Below are 19540 nucleotides of genomic sequence, written 5' to 3'. Positions count from 1 at the left end.
TCTCTCTCTCTTTTTTTTTTTTTCCACTTATTACTGTTTAGCTTTACTAAAATCCTTTCAGTACAACCGCAATATTTAGTATGGATGCTATGGATTCATGACAGAATATTCTGTAGTTTGCTTTTCTTTCAGTTCCAATTATTCTCAACTTTTTATGTCCCTTTCTGTTTTGACTTACACAAAAAGGGATTTTTTTCTGAATAACTAATTTAGATTCCTGTAAGAAGATGTTTTATTCTATGCAAATTATATTGTGTTTATCAATAATAAAATAATAAGATGAATTTTATTTAAAATTGAGAAACCTTTCTAGACCTGTGTTGTGGTTTAACCCAGCCAGCAGCTAAACACCACACAGCCGTTTGCTCACCCTCCCCCCTCCCTCTCTGGGATGGGGGAGAGAAACAAGAAAGTGAAGCCTGCGAGTTGAGATAAAGACAGTTTATTAAGACAGGAAAAATAATAATAACAATAATAATAATAATGATAATAGTATTAATAATAATAATGTGTACGAAACAAGTGATGCATAATGCAATTGCTCACCACCCGCTGACCGACGCCCAGCCTATCCCCGAGCAGCCGGCCCCCCACCCCAGCTAGCCACCCCTATATATTGTTCAGCATGACGTCAGATGGTATGGAATACCCCTTTGCCAGTTTGGGTCAGCTGTCCTGGGTCTGTCCCCTCCCAGCTCCTGCTGCACCCCTAGCCTGCTCGCTGGCAAGACAGAGCGAGAAGCTGAAAAGTCCTTGGCTTGGTGTAAGCACTGCTCTGCAACAATTAAAACATCAGCATGTTATCAGCGCTCTTCTCATCCTAATCCAAAACATAGCACCCTACCAGCTACTAGGAGGAAAATTAACTCTGTCCTAACTGAAACCAGGACAACCTGAAACCATTTGAAACAGATGGTTAAAAAGTTGAATAACAAAGGATGTTACAGCCTATACTGATATTCTCCCCATGTTAAAACCAAGCATTTGTATCTACTATTTGTTCAGATCTTTAAGACGGGTAAGTCCATTAGGTAAGGCATCTCCATTTCTTGAAGAGCCTTTTAAAAATACCCTCTGCAGTGGATTAAGAGACATATTCAGTAAACAATTCAGTAATTCAAAATTTTGAAATGAATAAATAAAACCAAAACACAATTATGCCTACACTCTAGATCTCCTTCTACGTCATCTGGAGAAAAATAAAATTGAAATAAAAAATCGACTCTTTATTTTAAATTTCATAATTATTTTTAACAGTCTTTTCTCAGATTCCAGCTCTTACTTTCTCTACATAAGAAATATCTGTTGTCATTTATCAGCTGATAAAGCTACTGTGCACCAGAATGAAGAAAGGCATTATGGGTCAGTACTGGAGAACCCAAAGCAAGATCTGATTTTTTTGAAACCTATATATATAGGAGAATATGACTGTCAGATTTAAGCAGAAAGGTTGGACACTGGCTGTAACATGCCTTGATTGACAACCCTGTATTTTCCAGCTTAGAAAGTAATTAAAAAACCCATTATTTTAAAGATGAGAATAGTTCTTAATTGACCACTTGAAAGATAAACAAGAGTTTGAGCATCTTGCTAAATTGAAGTGAGAATACCTGTGAAGGCCCTCCAATTAGAAGAGACATAAAGTGTCATAGAATTGTAGAATATCCTGAGTTGGAAGGGACCTGTAAGGATCATTGAGTCCAGCTCCTGGCTTCACACAGGTCTACCCAAATATTCAAGACCATATGACTAAGAGCACAGTCCAAATGCTTCTTAAACTCCAACAGGCTTGGTGCCGTGACTACATCCCTGGGGAGCCTGTTCCAGTGTGCGACTATCCTCTCGGTGAAGAACCTCTTCCTGATATCCAGCCCGAATCTCCACTGTTGCAGTTTGACCCCATTCCCTTGGATCCTATCACTGGTCACTAAAGAGAATAGATCGGCACCTGCCTCTCCACTCCCTCTCGTGAGGAAGCAGTAGGCTGTGATGAGGTCTCCCCTCAGCCTCGTCTTTTCCAGGCTGAACAGGCCAAGTAACCTCAGCCGCTCCTCATACGTCTTCCCCTCTAGGCCCTTCACTGTCTTTGTAGACCTTCTCTGGACACTCTCCAACAGTTTCACATCCTTTTTGTACTGTGGTGCCCAGAACTGCACACAGTACTCGAGGTGAGGCTGCACCAGTGCAGAGTAGAGGGGGACAATCACTTCCCTCGACTGACTAGCAATGACATGCTTGCTGCACCCCAGGATACAGTTGGCCTTCCTGGCTGCCAGGGCACACTGCTGGCTCATATTCAGCTTGCTATCAACCAAAACCCCCAGATTCCTCTCTGCGGGGCTACTTTCCAGTGTCTTGTCACCCAGTCTGTACGTATAGCCAGGGTTGCCCCGTCCCAGGTGCAGGACCCGGCACTTGCTCTTGCTAAACTTCATGCAGTTGGTGATTGCCCAGATCTCCAATCTGTCCAGATCTTTCTGCAAGGCCTTTCCACCCTCAACAGAGTCAACGACTCCTCCAACTTTAGTATCATCAGCAAATTTGCTCAGTATGTACTAGTTACAGGTAGCCTTAATTATTTCTTTCTCAATCAACAAATTTAGTTTGCAAAAGGAGATTAAGTACCTAAGTCATAAAATATCACCTCGTAACACACATCCAGATTCTGTTAAACCCCCAAAACTCCTAAACTGCCTAGGAAACACCTCACCTGACTGCTTCTGCAAATACTTAACTTTTGACACAGCTCACTGCATACTTATAACCAGTCTTAGCGGCTTGGTACACCTCAATATAACCACTATGTGGAAATTATTTTTCTTCATCCCTCAGCACATTTTAATCCAGTTAAGATGCACTCACACATTCTTATGCTTCATTGATAGATGATGATCCTCTCAAAATACTATTGCAGATATTGTTCATGTGTTTGTGTATGTGGGAGAGACAAAGAAGAAGAGAAAAACCTTCTCTTCCCCTAACTAATCTGTGCAGAAAGATACAAAATGAACAAAACCCAAAAAGGGAGAAAAAGGAATGTCATTGTAACCTGCTAGCTTGGGAGAAAGCAAGCTTGGATTGTGTTGTGGGAGCACCATGACCTTGCATTGATCAAGAGCTGAGTAACTGCATGCAATGAGCCATGTCTGACAGACAGAATGGTCCAAATGAGATCTGAGAACTGGGAGCCTCACTACTTACCACAGATCAGCAGCTGACAGAGAACAACACCTGCACCTGCTGGAGAGTTAATTAAGTGATATCATGGTGCACTGATTTGATTGGCAGTCAGTGAAGAGATCTGGCTTCGAAACCCTCAGTAACAGCAACGGGGCAGAACATTGTTAGGCAGATATCTTCCACAGTGCAGAAGCAGAGGATGGGTGCATGGCAAGCCACTACAGAGACCTTGCCTGAATGTTGCATGTCCATGTGTTTCTACACATAATGGACTGTGCTCATGCACTGGAGGAGTAACTTTGTGTGTGTGTGTGCGTGCATGCACATGTGTGAGACTGACCCTTCACTCAGTCCTCTCATGGATGGTTTTGAGCAGTGCTGTACTGTCTGCTGTTCCTTCCCATTGAGGGCAGGCTCTAGTCTCTGCTTTTTGTGTGCTGTCTTTGAAGTTGATCTTAGCCACTGTTGAATACAGGCACTGATTTCACCACGTGTGACCTTTCTGATTGTCAACTGCTGCACCATCGGATGCTACTTAAAATAAATAAATAAAAATTGCGCAGCAGAGCTTTTTCTTTCACACCTGAAACCATTATCTTTGAAACTGATCTATTTTCTTAGCTATTGACTCTAATCATGTGCTGTCTAACATGCCATCGTCTATTTTGTAATACTATGTATTCTAGATGGAAAACTAATCATCCCATATAATTTAATGCATTAGCTTACATCTACGTTGTTGGTCACTGCTCCAGAAATGTGTCCTTCTATCTTATTTGCTTTCTTCAAAGTAACTGCAATTTTGGTTGAACTCTTCAGAGACATTTTGAGGGCAATATTTCGTAGAGCTGTTTTGGGGTCATTATGCTTCAGCACCTTCCTATTTAACTGCAACTTGTTTTATGACTTAACCGAGACAAGTTATTTTCTTTGATCTTTAATGAGCTGCATTTGGCATCTGTTGCTATGAGTACTTTGAGCTTTGTATACAAACAAAACAGCAGATGTAGTTCTGTGATGGTTATCCAGAACAGACACCCATGGCAAATAGATATAGACCAGTATGAACTATTTAAGGACTCCAACACCTAGGTGATGGTAAGTGGCACAGGTCAGCTCTTAACCAGTCCTTTAGTTTTTAACATTGTGTGCATGCGCTTCCACTGTGCGAGTCTCCAACCTTTATCTGAATGCAGAGCCAGTAGTATTCCATTCTCATGGACATACACTCTATAGAAAAATATGGCCTAATTTGAATACAAACCCTTCTTTCATGTTTTATATTCACTGTTTCTGGATCTAATTTTTATTCTCTTTCAAATATTAAAAAATGTCCTTAATGGCCATCTCATTTACTACTTGTAATATTTTTATGTGCACATAGCTTAAGGTGTTGGAAAATATTAAGTCACTGCTCTTTTCATGGCAGTGTTTATTTTTCCTGTTTATTATATAGAATCATACAATCATAAAGGTTGGAAAAGACCTCCAAGATCATCTGGTCCAACCGTCCCCCAGCCACCAATATTACCCACTAAGATATGTCCCTAAGTATTATATCCAACCTTTCCTTAAACACCGCCAGGGATGGTGACTCCACCACCTCCCTGGGAAACCCGTTCCAATACCTAACCACTCTTTCTGAGAAGAAATGTCTCCTAATTTCCAGCTTGGACTTCCCCCGGTGCAACTGTCCAGGTTCCTCTGCAGGGCCTTCTTACCTTCTGGCAGATCAACACTTCTCCCCAGCTTGGGGGGAAAGTCTGCAAACTTACTGAGGGAGATCTCAGATACTGAGGGTATAATACGGTACCACTAAATGTATACAGGAAATACTATAAATCTATAAGTGTAGAAGGGAGTGAAAATCTGCATAATATTTAAGAAAAAAAGAAAAAAAAAGAGAGAGAGATGGAGTATGGAATAGGCTTGCTTAACCTTATGTTTTAGCTCCTGTATTCCCTAGATAGTATAAAAATATCTGATTCAAATTCTCACATTTTTTATTATGCTGATTGTACTGCTGTCATCAACTTATTTATCTTCTACATTGACTTGTGTGGAAATATAATCAGTCATAAGAATTTTAACAGTAGAATTTTGGTCATTAGGACAAAAATAAATGGAAGACAATCTATAAACAAAGAGTTTAAGCAGACAAAAATTCTGAAGACATTTGAAAATTTGAATAAAATAAGTAGGATGCTTCTGTAACTAGTAATCAAGCGTTACTGAAGCCTCTGATACTTTTACAAGCAAAAAATAAACTAATGATACATAATTTTATTTTGGATTGTGTTATTAATAAAGATCAAGCAGTGTGGAGCTAGAAACAGGAGTCAATGATAAGTAAAGAATCAATTATATTAATAAGAAAAAAATAGGTCCCCAAATATTTTAATATTTTTATGATGTTATAAAAATATATTGTATCAGAGTGCAAAATCTCAAACCTAAATGAGATTATGAACAAAATTGATCATGTCAGAAAAATAAATAAAAATCAGGGGGAAGCATTTTTTAACTGTCCAAAGCCATGATTTCTTCATCAAGAAAAAGAGCCATTAAAGCTAATCTAGATTTAGTGATGAGCAGAAGATAGCAATTAGAACTAGGAAGCAAACCAAAAGAGACATTAAACTTAAAATATGGACTTTATACAATATAGAAAATACATAAGAGAAGGCCACAGTATCCGGGGGGGGGGGGGGGGGGGGGGGAACAAAAACAACAACAACAACAAAAAACAACCAACCAACCAACCAACCAAAAAGAACTGTACACGGGCATTCAAAGGACAACAAAGAAGAAAAGAGCAAGAGGAAACCCAGCAATGGAGCAGCATTTTAAATGGTAAAAATGATAAATATTAATATTTCAGGACAGAAAGATACATTCAACAGGTAGATTTTCTTGCATTATTTAGTCATATGATGATAAACTTTTCCTATCCTCTATCAGCTGAAGCGGGCTCAAACATCTAAGAATTATACACACACTAAATTTATCAGGTTTGTGCAATTTGACGTAGTTATTGGTGATACACAGCTGATTCCCTCACAGATCATCTGTATTTCCTGTTTGTTGTGTGCAAACCTTCCGGAACATGCAAAGTGATTGCCTCAAGTTGCTCTCAGGAGCACCTTGAAGAAGACAAAAAATCATAGTTAAAACCTCAGAATAAAGCTTTGGTTTACAGAGTCTAAACAGACTGAGTACTTATAGGGCTGAACAGAATTAAAATGGAGTCAAAGTATTAGAAAATACAATGAAGCAAATTGAAATACAGTTACATAGTTAATGATAATCAACATGTGCTTTTTAAGTAATTAATGTATTCAAACAGTTCTGATTTCATGCTATGTGGGGCTGCAAGTTTAAATTATAAACATAAATAGTTGTACTAATATTTTGATACTTGATTTAGGACAGTATTTTTATTAAAAAATATCACAATACAATACAACTAGAACATTTGTCCAATTGATTAAATAAAGAATGTCTGTCATGAAAAACAGTAACAGAAAGGAAGTCATACTACATAATCTATATGATACAATTATCTAAGTTCGACAAATTGTATTTTAACAAAACTGAACATGATTATATAAACAAAATATATAAAAAAATCCACTTAATTCATTTTTCATGGGCATCTTTGTCTTAAGACGGTCTCCTTGAACAGATGTTGCTCTGCATTTGACAAGAAAGCATACTTTCCAGACAATGCAGTAGCTAAAATGACTTAATGTGAATCTTGTATGAAGACAATGATTTAATTCTCTATGTAGAATTTTATGAAATCCAAACAGGAACATCTAATTCTGATTCTCAGGTTTTAAAAGGATACTGAAAGTTTTCTGAAGGTGCAGGAAGATATTAAAAATTACCTAAATCTACTGAAAATTACTTGTAGTCAAATGCTGAAAAGGAACTGAGAAGTTATTTGATCACAGTAAATTTACTTGCAGGGGGAAAAGGAATTAAATATATTTCTGTATAGCTGGAAAATAAAGCCACACAAATTCACTTCCCTACCCCCCTCTCCCCCAAGGAAAATAAATAAATAAATTAATTAATTAATAAATCACACACTAAGGATTCAAAAATTCTACAATACATTACTAAAACCGACAACAGAATCTTTCATCTTTTGTCCTTTTTTTTATTTTTTATTTTTAACAAAGCTATGCTTTACGCAAAGGGAATTTTTCTCAATTCTTGTCTTTTACACCGTCAATCTTTGCTAAGTTTTGCTTAAGCTTTCACACAGTACAGAATTGCTGGCAATAGTCCTCTTCCCAGGAATAGAATTTCTATAGAGATGACATGGGCCAGAATATTCAAAGTCCTAGCAACCAGATGGCACTTCTTAGCTGAAGCTTCTAGCAGAGCTGGAGTGCTCTGGATTTCAAAGAAACAAGTGCAGATCAGACACTAATTTTCATCAAGCTTAAGGAAGCAGAGATACTGCCACATCATCCTTGGTTGTTTCAGAAGGAAAATCATTAATACCAAAATAATAATAATAATAAAAGGTCAGATATAGATTACAATCTATTAGGAAAGTCTCATCCAATTCTTAATATCTAGCTATTTTCCATTTTAATTATCTTTTTTTTTTTTTTTAAGCACATTATGTGACATTAACAAATTAATTGAAATTGTTATAGTGTTTTCAATTTACTTGTTTGAAAGAACTAGAGAGAAATGGGTAAAATAGGATGCAAGAAATGTTTTCACCTTATAACACATTAGAGAATTGTAGAATAATTTAGGTTGCAATATAGATAATCAAGTCCAACTGTTAACCTAGCACTGTCAAGTCTACAGCTAAACCATGTCCCTAAACACCACATCTACATATCTTTTGAATACCTCTAGTGATAACAACTTAACTACTTCTCTGGGCAGGCTGTTCCAATGCCTCACAACCCATTCAGTGAAAAAAAAAAAAAAAAAGTTCTTAAAATGAAAAAATTTGTCCTAAAAAAGAGAGGCCCGTAGATGAAAGATGATAGCTGAGGGTGATGGGAGACTGAGAAATATGTTGTTAAGTAATAATAAAACCATTAGGTTATGAGGATCGTAAATTTAATGTCCTTATCCTATCATTTCACTGCCTACTCCAGTGAAAAGCATGAAGCAAACCTTGCAAATCAGAGTTCCAGTGAAAAGTTTGACAAACTGGTTATTTTAAATGGACTGTCATGAATATGTTGGATTCAGGAACAGAATTATTAAAGTCTTAAAAAGAACATCAAAATAGAAAAAAAAAATAAGGATGAAAGAGGTATAAAATCTTTCTTTTGACATTTTCTTCTCATTGTTTAACCTGTCAGAGAAAGTAGACAACATCTTCAGCAGGTTTCATGACAGATTTCAAAAATTCATTATTTTTAACATCAAAAAGCATGGATAAAACTGAAAAGAAATTATATAACAAAAGGCATATGTATTTCAGAGAAACAAATAGTTTTTGATTGTATTTTCATTTGATTAGTATAAGCGTAATCATAATATCTTGCTGTTATTTTGTATCAAAAAAAATCTGCTTTTTCTCACAGCAGAGACCAAGATGAGAGAAAAATTATACATTTACATTTGAAATAAGGAATAAAATTAAGTGACAGCCTGTCTGAGTTTAAGTAATGAACAAAGAACTAGACCAACTCTAATAACTAAGCTTCTTCATCTACTCTTCACTTAAAACCAAACCAAACCATACCAAACCAAACCAAAACAAAATAGAAAACAGTACTCTCAAGAATGAGAGAAGTCATACTGACTCCTTCTATCATTTTTCAGACATAGCTCAATGTAAAGATTACTTCATCTGTCATCTCTAAATGTATTTTTGGTACTGTTTTTCATAGTTGATGGCTAATCTGTTTTAGATGGAAATGCCAGAACACCAAATGTTTTGGTATGATAACATCAAATTACTGTGTTAAGCCAACAAGTGTTGAAAACTGAAGTGTTTTATATGATAATATAGAAATATTAAAATTCAGAGCAAAATAGTATATTTATGTATATTTTATATAATTCACATATATTTGATAATCAATATTATAAAATAGATGGAAAATTCTATTGCACTGACCGTGTTACCACAAATACAGTTTAGTCTCAGTCTCTTCATCTTTTAATTTTGATTGCATCTATTTTCACGGTCATATTCTTACTTAATTTCACTTATCCAATCTAAATTCCTCTTGCAATTTTTTTTGATATAGTAGTTCCTTACTATTCTTGAAAGAAATTAAGTAGAATAAAGTTATAGCAAAAATTGACAGAATATGCTTCTGTATCCACTTAATGTCACAAGAAAGTATTTACTTAATTAAGCTAGTTAGTCAACTAGTTGGCAGAATCTAAGAGAACTTAATTTTTTCACTATCCGAATGTTTATGATATGTGACAGAAATTCATTTGAAAAAGAGGCAACAGGAAAGGAAATCAAGGAAAAGCAAACTTTTGGAGCTTTGATAAAACAAGTGATTTTATGAAAAAGAAGAAAATAGCAAGCTTCACTTTATTAGATAGCGGCCAAGTGGGTCAGTCACTGATTGCTAATGCGGGGAAAGAATAATCAGAAGAGGATTTATTTCAGTTAAGTTGTTTTTCCAGGTTAGACAAGTTTATATAAGATACAAAGCTGGACAGCTCTTCTAACTTACTTGATACAAAGTGAGTTAAAATAGCAGTTCAAAATACGAGGGTAAAATTGTTTAAATTTTATCAAACTACAGAGATCTTGGAATGTTTTATCTAGGAACAGAGCATGTGACTTAAAAATAAGGTTTCTGGAAATCAATGAGCTCCTGTATGAACTTCCAAACTACAGTCATGACTGGTTAAATTTCCTTAGGTTTAAACACTATTAAAACATTACTATCTCCATCACAGATTTTTCAGAAGCCCTTTACTCAGTTTCTCTATTTCTGTGAAGTCCATCCACATCAACCAGATGACTGGTTTCCCCTTCTGAGAGTAGGAGGGAGTGAGGTAGGCTGGAGAGGGGAAGGTTGGTTGGTTTAAAAATCTATCCAATGCTTATTTGAACCAACTAATAAAACCATTATCTAACTAGATAAACTGGAAAAAAGGATTGCATGTGTAGTGATCATCAGAAACCAAAAGTTTTGTTTCACAGCCACAGTTTCTAAATGGATATTGCTGGTGTGAAGCAATCCAGCAGCAGCAGTCAGCCTGTCTTGCTATTATTTGGAAAGATGAGGAGATTCCAGTCTTTTTGCTAGTTGACTGAGGGCTCAGACATCCTTGAAAAAATAAAATGAAATAAATAAATAAAGGAGAATCTGCTTCATAACCTCCTAAATGAGATATCACAATGAAGCAATGAATATTTTAAGGAATAAGGTGTTTTGTCACATTATTATCAGAATAATTGTAATGTCCAGTTCACTACAGTTTCACAGAATGGGGATCATCTTTGAAACAATGATAATATTTTTACTCTTCTCCTGAAAGTTAATTTATTTCATTCATTTACTTCCTATTCTCTTGGAAGCTGGAGATAAGACGATCGACTTTCACTGGTCTTCAAATGAAGTTGGTCACCTAATTTCCTCAGACATGTTTTAAGCACAACCGTTTGCTGAACTAGTTTGAACTGTCTCCGGGCTCTCTTCTTCCTTGACATCACCTAAAATGTGTAACATTTGTACAGAAATCTTGGCTGGTGTGTAGGATTAGGAGAAAAGAGAACAACAAGAGCAATTGACAAAATTGTTAATTCTTAATAAATATAAAGATTACAAAATACTTCCCAGGTATACGTCAAACAAAGCACATTTTTAAAAGCTGTTTTTAAGGGAACATTGAAGTTCCAGGCAGATGGCATTTTTACAGGAGAGGTATACAGGTGACATTATAGATGTATTTATGCACACATATAATTTGAGGAGGAGGGTGCAGAGCAACAGTACAGAAGACTTCCTCTTTGACCCAAAGTCTAAGCTTTAAATAAGCAATATTTCCAGTAGAAAAATTTTCATTTAAAAATACAAGACAGTATCTCTCAGAAACACTTCAGAGTACTATGTATATAAAAGTTTTGGTACTACAAGCCTGACGAGATGACCAGGTGTATATACTAGGACAGTGATCTCTGCAGGGGTACTGCTATAGATGCATTTTACATGTAAGCTGTTGTACACATAAATATATATATATATATTTGTTGTTGTTATTTCATGGATAGAATTAACATGTTAATGATTATAATATAGGAAAATAAAGTAAGAAATTAATCAAACTGTTTCCACATCAGGCAAACATTGAAATCTTTATAGGAATGATTTTACTAGTATTTTATTTCAAGATATGTATAATCCATGAATTAATTTTAAATGTTATGTCAAATAAATGTCTAAGCCAAACCATTCCATGGGAGATGATATTCTAAGAAATCAAATTCTATGGATAAATTTTACCAACATCAAATTTCTCAAAAATGAAATAACCTCACATTCAAGAATTGTTATAATTATTGTATTGTATTATATTGATGCTTATATAACACTTAAAATTTAGCAATAGAACTGATTAAAGCATAAAAGATATTGGTTTACACTGGACCTTTATTAAAAAAGCCAAACTTATTTCATGTTGTTTTGGTGTTCACATAGATGTTTCATCAGTATGGCATTCAGTTTGTCTTTTCTTACACAGGTCCTTTTCAGGAAGGTGAAAAATGATGGTGGGTTTCCTGATTCTTAAGTATCTGTTCCTAGCACTATCATTGTTTGATCTGCCAAATAGGTTTTACAATACAGGGTGACATAACGCAGACTATCAAAGAAATGTTTTCTCTAAAGCAAGATTTCCACCTAGTAGAAGCCCTACATTCTTGGAAGAAATTGATTGGATAACACTCAAAGTAAAAAGAGAAATTAAATCACTTGTGACTTCATTCATAAAGATAGAAAAAGACAATTTACTTGCATCACATTCTGTGTAGCAAAGGAAGACAAATCCTTTGTATTCATGTTGGCTTCAATTTCCTGAGAATTAAGAACAGAAAGAACTAAGTACCTTCATTTCAAACAGGAGATGCCATCAGTTTAGTCCTTTCATATGAAGAGGAACTGTGAGCTGTCTTCTACAGCAGTAGCTCTGAATTTCAAGCACTACACAATGTTTCCTCATGTGCAAACTGATTTCCTGTTGAGGATGCCTTGGCTTTAATCTGTTTCCATGAGAAAGCTTCCTACATGAATAGCATCCCTTGAATCTAATCATTTTCACTGCCCTTCCCTGAAGTGTTAATGTTGCCAGTGTGTTCATTCATCGTTAGGTGATCACATTTCTATTATGTGATGCATTCTGCAAGTCTGCAATATTAAGCTAGCATTATTGCAGCCACAAATAGACACAGGAGCTCATTGATCATTTCTCTCAGTTCTTTGTAGTACAGATTACACCACATAAAACTGAAATATGTTTATAAGCATTTCAATAGGAAATGGTTATATTTTGTGTTGTGAGTAAGTGGCGGAAGACCCCTTAAAAGTTTGAAATATATAAAATGTACATTTTTTATAATCCCAAAGGAAGACATAATTGTGTGACAGCACAATACTTAAACTGCTTGCTGAGAGGTACAACACCTAAACTTTGAATCTATGAGATTTTGTTAGAGGATTACATCTAGTTTTCTGCACCCCTTATGGTTTTCAACATAGAATTTTAAACTACTTTATTAATTTCTTTTAGCTGGTAATATAAGCCATCTGCTGTACCTAGTAGACAGTTCTTTTTCATCCAAAGGGAATAATCATGAAGATATACAGTAAAAAATAAGCTATGCAAACTGCATGTTCAGAAGGGACTCCTTTATTACTCCTGCTTTGATCATTTCAAAGAAGAACTAAGCAATTAAATTGTCCTCACCAGTTGACCTGGAACTGTTCAAGTACCATATGGGGAGAAGAGAGATCTTGAGAGGTAATGCATTACTTCATATTTTCCATTTCACACTATTTCCATATAAGGTTTTAATGACTTTATATATATATATATATATATATATATTTAAAAAAAAAGTGGAAGACCACTTACAAACTGAACAGCTCTTAAATCTTCAGGAACATAGTGTTGTTTGTGTTGTTTCCAAATTTTACAGAGCACTGGTTTTGATTCCGAGATAGTTTACATTAAGCCTATCTCAAAATGCCTGCAAGTTTTAAATTATGAAAAATATATCTGTGATGACATCCAAGTGAAGTCATTACCGGTAGGTGAGGCGTCTTCCTCAAGACAGACGGTTTCAAAAGAAGGCGTTCATCTGTATCCTGATTTTTCCACTATACTTCCATTTCAAAAGAAATTCCATAACCGGTTACATTTTTCACTGGTAAAATTTGATGCAGGATTAGAAATAGATTTTATAAAGAGATGCCACCTCTGTAATAGACCAAACAGACCAATGAAGTACAACATGAGTATCTCTGATATTCTATAATAAACACAGGGACAAAAAGCACAGATTTTTCTTTGATCAGTTTTCCCCTGATATTGTTTTGTCCATCATTTTATGCCTTGCTAAAAATAAAATATGAGTATTTCCCTCATATGAAGACAAATTCCTTTGTAAGCTGCTGTGGCATTAGATTGATAAAGCCCAAGTGGGCTCAGTACACAGTAAGATGAAGAGAACATTATTTTATGAAATAAGTTACAAAAATAATGTGTATGAATCCTGTTTATGAAATGCTAACCATGTCTGAGATGTCAACATTTTCCAGTTTGCCACGGAATTATTCTGGCTAACAGTGTAAATTCTATGATAGGGCTACTTGAGCTCTACTGTGTTTGGGAGTGCTCTCTTGCTGTTTTCAGTGGTGAGACCCAATGTCTCAGTGGTCTACCTCCTTCCAATGCCTGGAAAGTTAGCTGTTTCTGCAGAATTTGCCCTTTAAATTTACAGTGAGCAGACTTCATGCTACCACTATGTCCACTAACTTCAAAAGATGTTTTTATGGTATTGAAGAATACAGAGTGCCAAAACAAGTCCCTAATATTTGTGGTCTACCCCTCAGGTCAGTCAGGATGTGAGATACAGCCAGTTTCTCTCAGAAATTCCTGGAAGACTGTTAGAGATTTGGAGTTTTGTTCTCCTTCTTTCTGTTATTTTTGTGTTGGAATTCTGTCAGCACCATGTATCCTCAAAGCCATTTCATCTGAAACAGTTATTACTTAGACAGATTCATTGAGTGAATAACAATCTCTCATAATAGCATCATTTTTCTCCCTTTGAACTCCCTTTCTCCCTCTTATTTAACCATAATTTCAAAATGTGGGACTACAACTACCTGTCTTAAAATATAATGAACTTCACCCAGCTCATGAAGAGAGCAAAATGGCAGCAGGGAGGATTCACATCTCTATTTTATTTGTCTAAGATAACCAGCTTTGCTTCTCAGTTCTCACTGCCTCTGTTTGTTTGACTCCGGATGGGCTTTGGTGTAAGAGAGGACAGCATTTGACCCAGAGACATTTAAAAGTCAGATGTTGGGACTGATTAAAAATCTACAACTAAAGCTTGATTATTAGAAAATACATATTGAATTTCTGTGTTCTTGCTTGTACTCCTTAATCCTGGCAATAACCATGGTGGCCATTGTAGAGTAATGCTCACAGAGGTCAAATCCAATAAAGTCTGTGTGTCAGAAAGCAATGACTTAATCCTTCTCAAGCTGTTTTTTTGCAATTTCTCATAATTAAATAAACAATAGACATAGGTATTTTTATCTAGCGTATTATGCCTGCAAAGAGTACAAGAGAGAGTTTGAAGTAGTTTAAGTAAACCAAATGTGTTTTATGGTACCATACATCTCAGTATCACTTACGTACTCTACATTATGCGTGCTGTGTTAATATATAGCATGCATTATCAGCTAAAGGGCTTTAGCACTGTTTAATCTCCAGTAAAATTATTTACCAATGCCTTCTGTCCCTTTAATCCCAGCATTTCACATTCAGTTCAGATTTCTCTATAGAAAGCATCGGTGTCTGCCTGTCTAAAGGGTTTAAGCTTATGTGCAATAAAATGATATTATGTTTCACAGTGATTGAAAAGCTGTGCTATCTAGGGGATTATGGAAGTACTGCAAGTGGCACCAATCATCAAATAAACTCCAAAAGTGAAGGGGTAAGTTTGTCTTTTTTTTTTTCTTTTTTTTTTCTTTCTTTCTTTCTTTTTTTTTTTTTTTCTGTAAGAAATATGAAATAAAAAAAGAATCTTTCAATTCTTTCCCTCCCCCAACTTTGTCTTTCACCAGCTCTAATCCTCTCTGGGCTTTCTCCAAAGGTTTTATGGGCCACTGTATGAAACATGCTGTCATACTGATCACTGCAAGATGACACTTTAAAAATACAGATCCACAGAGAGCTTGATAACCTTCATTGTCAAATGGAAGCCAAAAAGGTGACAAATGCACTCAAGTGAGTTTTTTGAATAGAAGAAAGAAGGTGACAGACTGAAGAGCTTTTCACTCTGAGCTATTTCTACTCGTTGGAAGGGGTAAAAAGAAAAAAAGGAAAAATCTAACACAAAAACAGATGATGATGATGTTGTATCTAAAGGAAATCTTCAGTGAAGAATTTCTTTTATTTAACAAATAATAAGAAAAAGAAGAATGAATTAAAGTAGTATAGACAACTACTTGTCACCCTTAAACTGCAGTCTGGCTAAGAGCTGAAAACAGGCTTTTTTGGAATACTTTTTAATACAGGAAGTAATAAAAAACTATGTTAACATTCTTGGATAAAACTGGGGTGAAGCCCAGAAAACTAAACAAACAAATGCATAACCTCCTTGGCCTAAAGCAAGAATCACTTTGCTGCAAAGACAGAGAATCAGCCCATGACACACAAATATCACAGCAATATTTATATGTGCTGAAAAAATGAATGCTAAAATAAAAGTAATGAAAAATATACATCAATTCTTATGAAACTAATCATTTTACCTAATTTTCATTGAAGTTTCCTTTGCTTCCCTCTTCTCTTTCTTGATCTATACCCTATAGGCAAGAAATATATAATATTTAATGGGATCTATGTTAATGTTAATTGTTTTCAAAGCAACTGCGATGTTTAAACTGATTTGAATTCTATTGCCTGCTTTATTAGTTTAATATGAGTTAATTCTCCTTTTGGGTGTTTCTCTTAAACTATATAATCCACAGATGAATGAAGCAATGTCTTTTGAAGTTGAAAATCTAGAGAGATTTTCTCGCAAGAGAATGAATAAACTAATTTTTATTCAGCAGCTTTAACAGTAATTTTTGTCTGAACTCAGTCCCAATAGTGTATAAGGGAGGAGTTCTTTTTTAATATGGCACCTCAGTGCTAAATTCCAGTGAAAAAGAAAATGTACAGACACAAAAAATGTCATAAAGCTTTCTTTTCTTTTCTTTTCTTTTCTTTTCTTTTCTTTTCTTTTCTTTTCTTTTCTTTTCTTTTCTTTTCTTTTCTTTTCAACTATTTCCCAACTAGTTTTAGATTAGGGAAAATGGATCAAACCATATCTTCAATATTGCATTAATATTGATAATATTGACATTTTTGTACATCAAAGATTTATACATTAGCAAAAACCAAGATAACATGCTCATGATCTAAGATAACAGGCATAGGTTGACTTCTCCTAACTCCACTGCCTCTAAGTCATCTCTGAAATCAGTGCTTCTGGTCCCTTGACCTTTGATATGTATGCGTATGCAATCCACTATTTCCATGCATTATGACTAGCAACCGGTACACTGTGGATAACAGTTTATAGCCAACTCTAATAATTAGTTCTTTAAATGAAGTGATATAAATTTGGGGTACATTTGTACACTGAAGTTCAAAGGTCCAAGCTTCAAATTTAAATTACTTGTGCATTATAACACATATAATGGACTGGATGATTATGTAACAGAAGACCTCATGACTGCCAAACAAACTTATAGAGGGAAACTTATTGTTCACGGAGCGATCATTAGGATGCTTAATTTAAACAGGTTTGTAGCCTTAACAGCATTCTACTAATTTGGTTTATTTTTGAACATATGCATATGTCTACACATATTTGTATTCCTTGTAGAGATTCATAAAATACATTCATAAACATTAGCTGCCCCATCACCTTTTCATCTGATATCACTAACTATTTTCCAGTTAAAAAGACATATAGTTAATTGTTTTGGTGGATAAAGAGGATACAAATAACCTTTCTTGTGCAAATGACATCAGAGAGTTATTTTAGAGTTCTGTGTTTACAAATCAGTTTCATAAGTTCTTAGAGATGGCTTCTGAATCAAATGGTTGCCACTACGAGCTATTTTTATAGACACTTTTCAGAAAACTGGAGAATTTACTAGCTGATATTTATCAATCTGGATTGTATAGGAGCAATACTTTTGAAAAATCACCAGGTGATATATAGAACTATCAGCTTCCATTTTCATTCTGGTTCTCTCATACAGAATACATTAGCATTTACAGAACAGACAGCTTATTTTCAGCATTTTGAATTTCCTGCTAATTTGACCGTGAACCAATCTTAGTTGGGTGATCAGTTGTGAAAAATTAACCTAGCTGTGCTTGTGTGGTCAGAAATATAATGGGAATGATCAAAGCTTGAGAAACTCCTCTTTTTATAGAGGAAATCTTGAAATCCTGGAGAACACAGAAAAGGAAACGAGTGAGAGAGAGAGAGAGAAAATGGAAGAATGGTTATTGGGTCACTAGAGCATATTTTTGGGAAACTCAAATTAGAGATTAAGAAGAAAATTTATGGTCTGATGACACAGAATTTAGCTTCTCAGCCATAAGGAGAGAGAAAAGCCTAAAAGGATTTACTGGACACATTCTTCAGAAAAAAATAACTGAATAAAAACACAGTGTTTTCTAAATTCTAAGAAAACCACTAAATGTATTCTGTAATTCTGTAATCTGGTATTAGGAAACATTGTGTTGTTTATTCTGGAAATGAAATTCTTCTCTTTAATTGATTCTTTTCTGCTTCATCTTCACCCACTTTCCAAAACTGAGGCATCAATATCTTATACTTTGCAATATTTATATTGCAGAACCAAATAAAGGTTCTGTTTCTTCATATAATACAAACTGTAGTCCAAGACTGTTCTCAGACCCAAGGTTTATCACATTGGTTTTTGTTTGTTTGATTTTATTTGTGCATACCATTAACTTCTGCAGAAATTTATATGGGCAGGACTATGAGATAATTGATGGGTGGAAATTGTCTCTCTAAAGATTTTCTTTCCTTTTCCTGTTTTGTAAATTTTTCCATGCAATAATCCTTTGACCATCCCCAGAAGTCCCCATTGTATCAGCAGGACACCTTTGCTGCCTTCTGGATTACAGTAACTCTCACTCCTCTCCTCACTCTCATTTGGTAGCCCACCTTCTTTGGAGACATTAGCTTACACTTGTAGGGATATTGTTAACATTTGCACCTTATACATTATGACATGTTTAGATGAACTCTCTTAAAATCTAATGATCCTACCATTGCAAAGTTTCTAATAGAAACATTATTTTCCAAAGTAAAAGAGCACTTTCCTGTTGATTTCCTACCCATTCTTGCTCCCTGTGTGACATGAAGGATTCCACTGTATGCCTTAGAGATCAAACTTTATTGGATAGCGAAGCTATAGAACGCGGGCAAGTCTCTTATGGGAACCTGTGTATGCAATAACAGTTGAAATTTTTCCTCCCTCTCTAAGATATTATAGTTCCAATAATACCAAGACCAAAGATGTATTACAAAGCAAAGAACAATGCAACTAGAGTCAGTGAGGTTTATCTTATTAATATATATATTTTTAATTATTTTTCTAGTAAGGTGGCTAGACCAGTAAGTAGAAAATGTAGTACAAATAGAACTACTAGCCTGGGGGCAAGGAATCGAAACAGAGAATGTATTAAATAGAGCTACAGTATTGTTCTATTCATAGCTCAGAAAATAGTCCTGGAAGATATTGCAGATAAATCTATGAGCTTTATGTGCAGCTGGAGAAATTAGGGCTGAAACAATTCAAAAAGTAGTTGGCTTGTCTTTTTTTTTTTTAGCTCAAATTGCATAATTCTGTACTGACCATCTAGGAGACTAGTGCAGAGAGTTAAAGTAGGCTTCAGCATACTGAGCTTTGCTGCTGGACTGCTATACAAATTTTAGAAGTCAGTCATCCATTTCAGTTTATCCACTTAACTACCAGTATATATTCCCAAACTTTTCTTTTTCTGCTGGGGAAGAATGAGGTTGAAAGGAAGTGTCAAGTATCCAAAAGGTGCTGCAGCTAGTGAGTGCAATGATCTT

The sequence above is a fragment of the Cygnus atratus genome, chromosome 5 (assembly GCF_013377495.2).
Source record: "Cygnus atratus isolate AKBS03 ecotype Queensland, Australia chromosome 5, CAtr_DNAZoo_HiC_assembly, whole genome shotgun sequence".
Classification (NCBI taxonomy): domain Eukaryota; kingdom Metazoa; phylum Chordata; class Aves; order Anseriformes; family Anatidae; genus Cygnus; species Cygnus atratus.
This window is presented reverse-complemented; position numbering follows the sequence as displayed.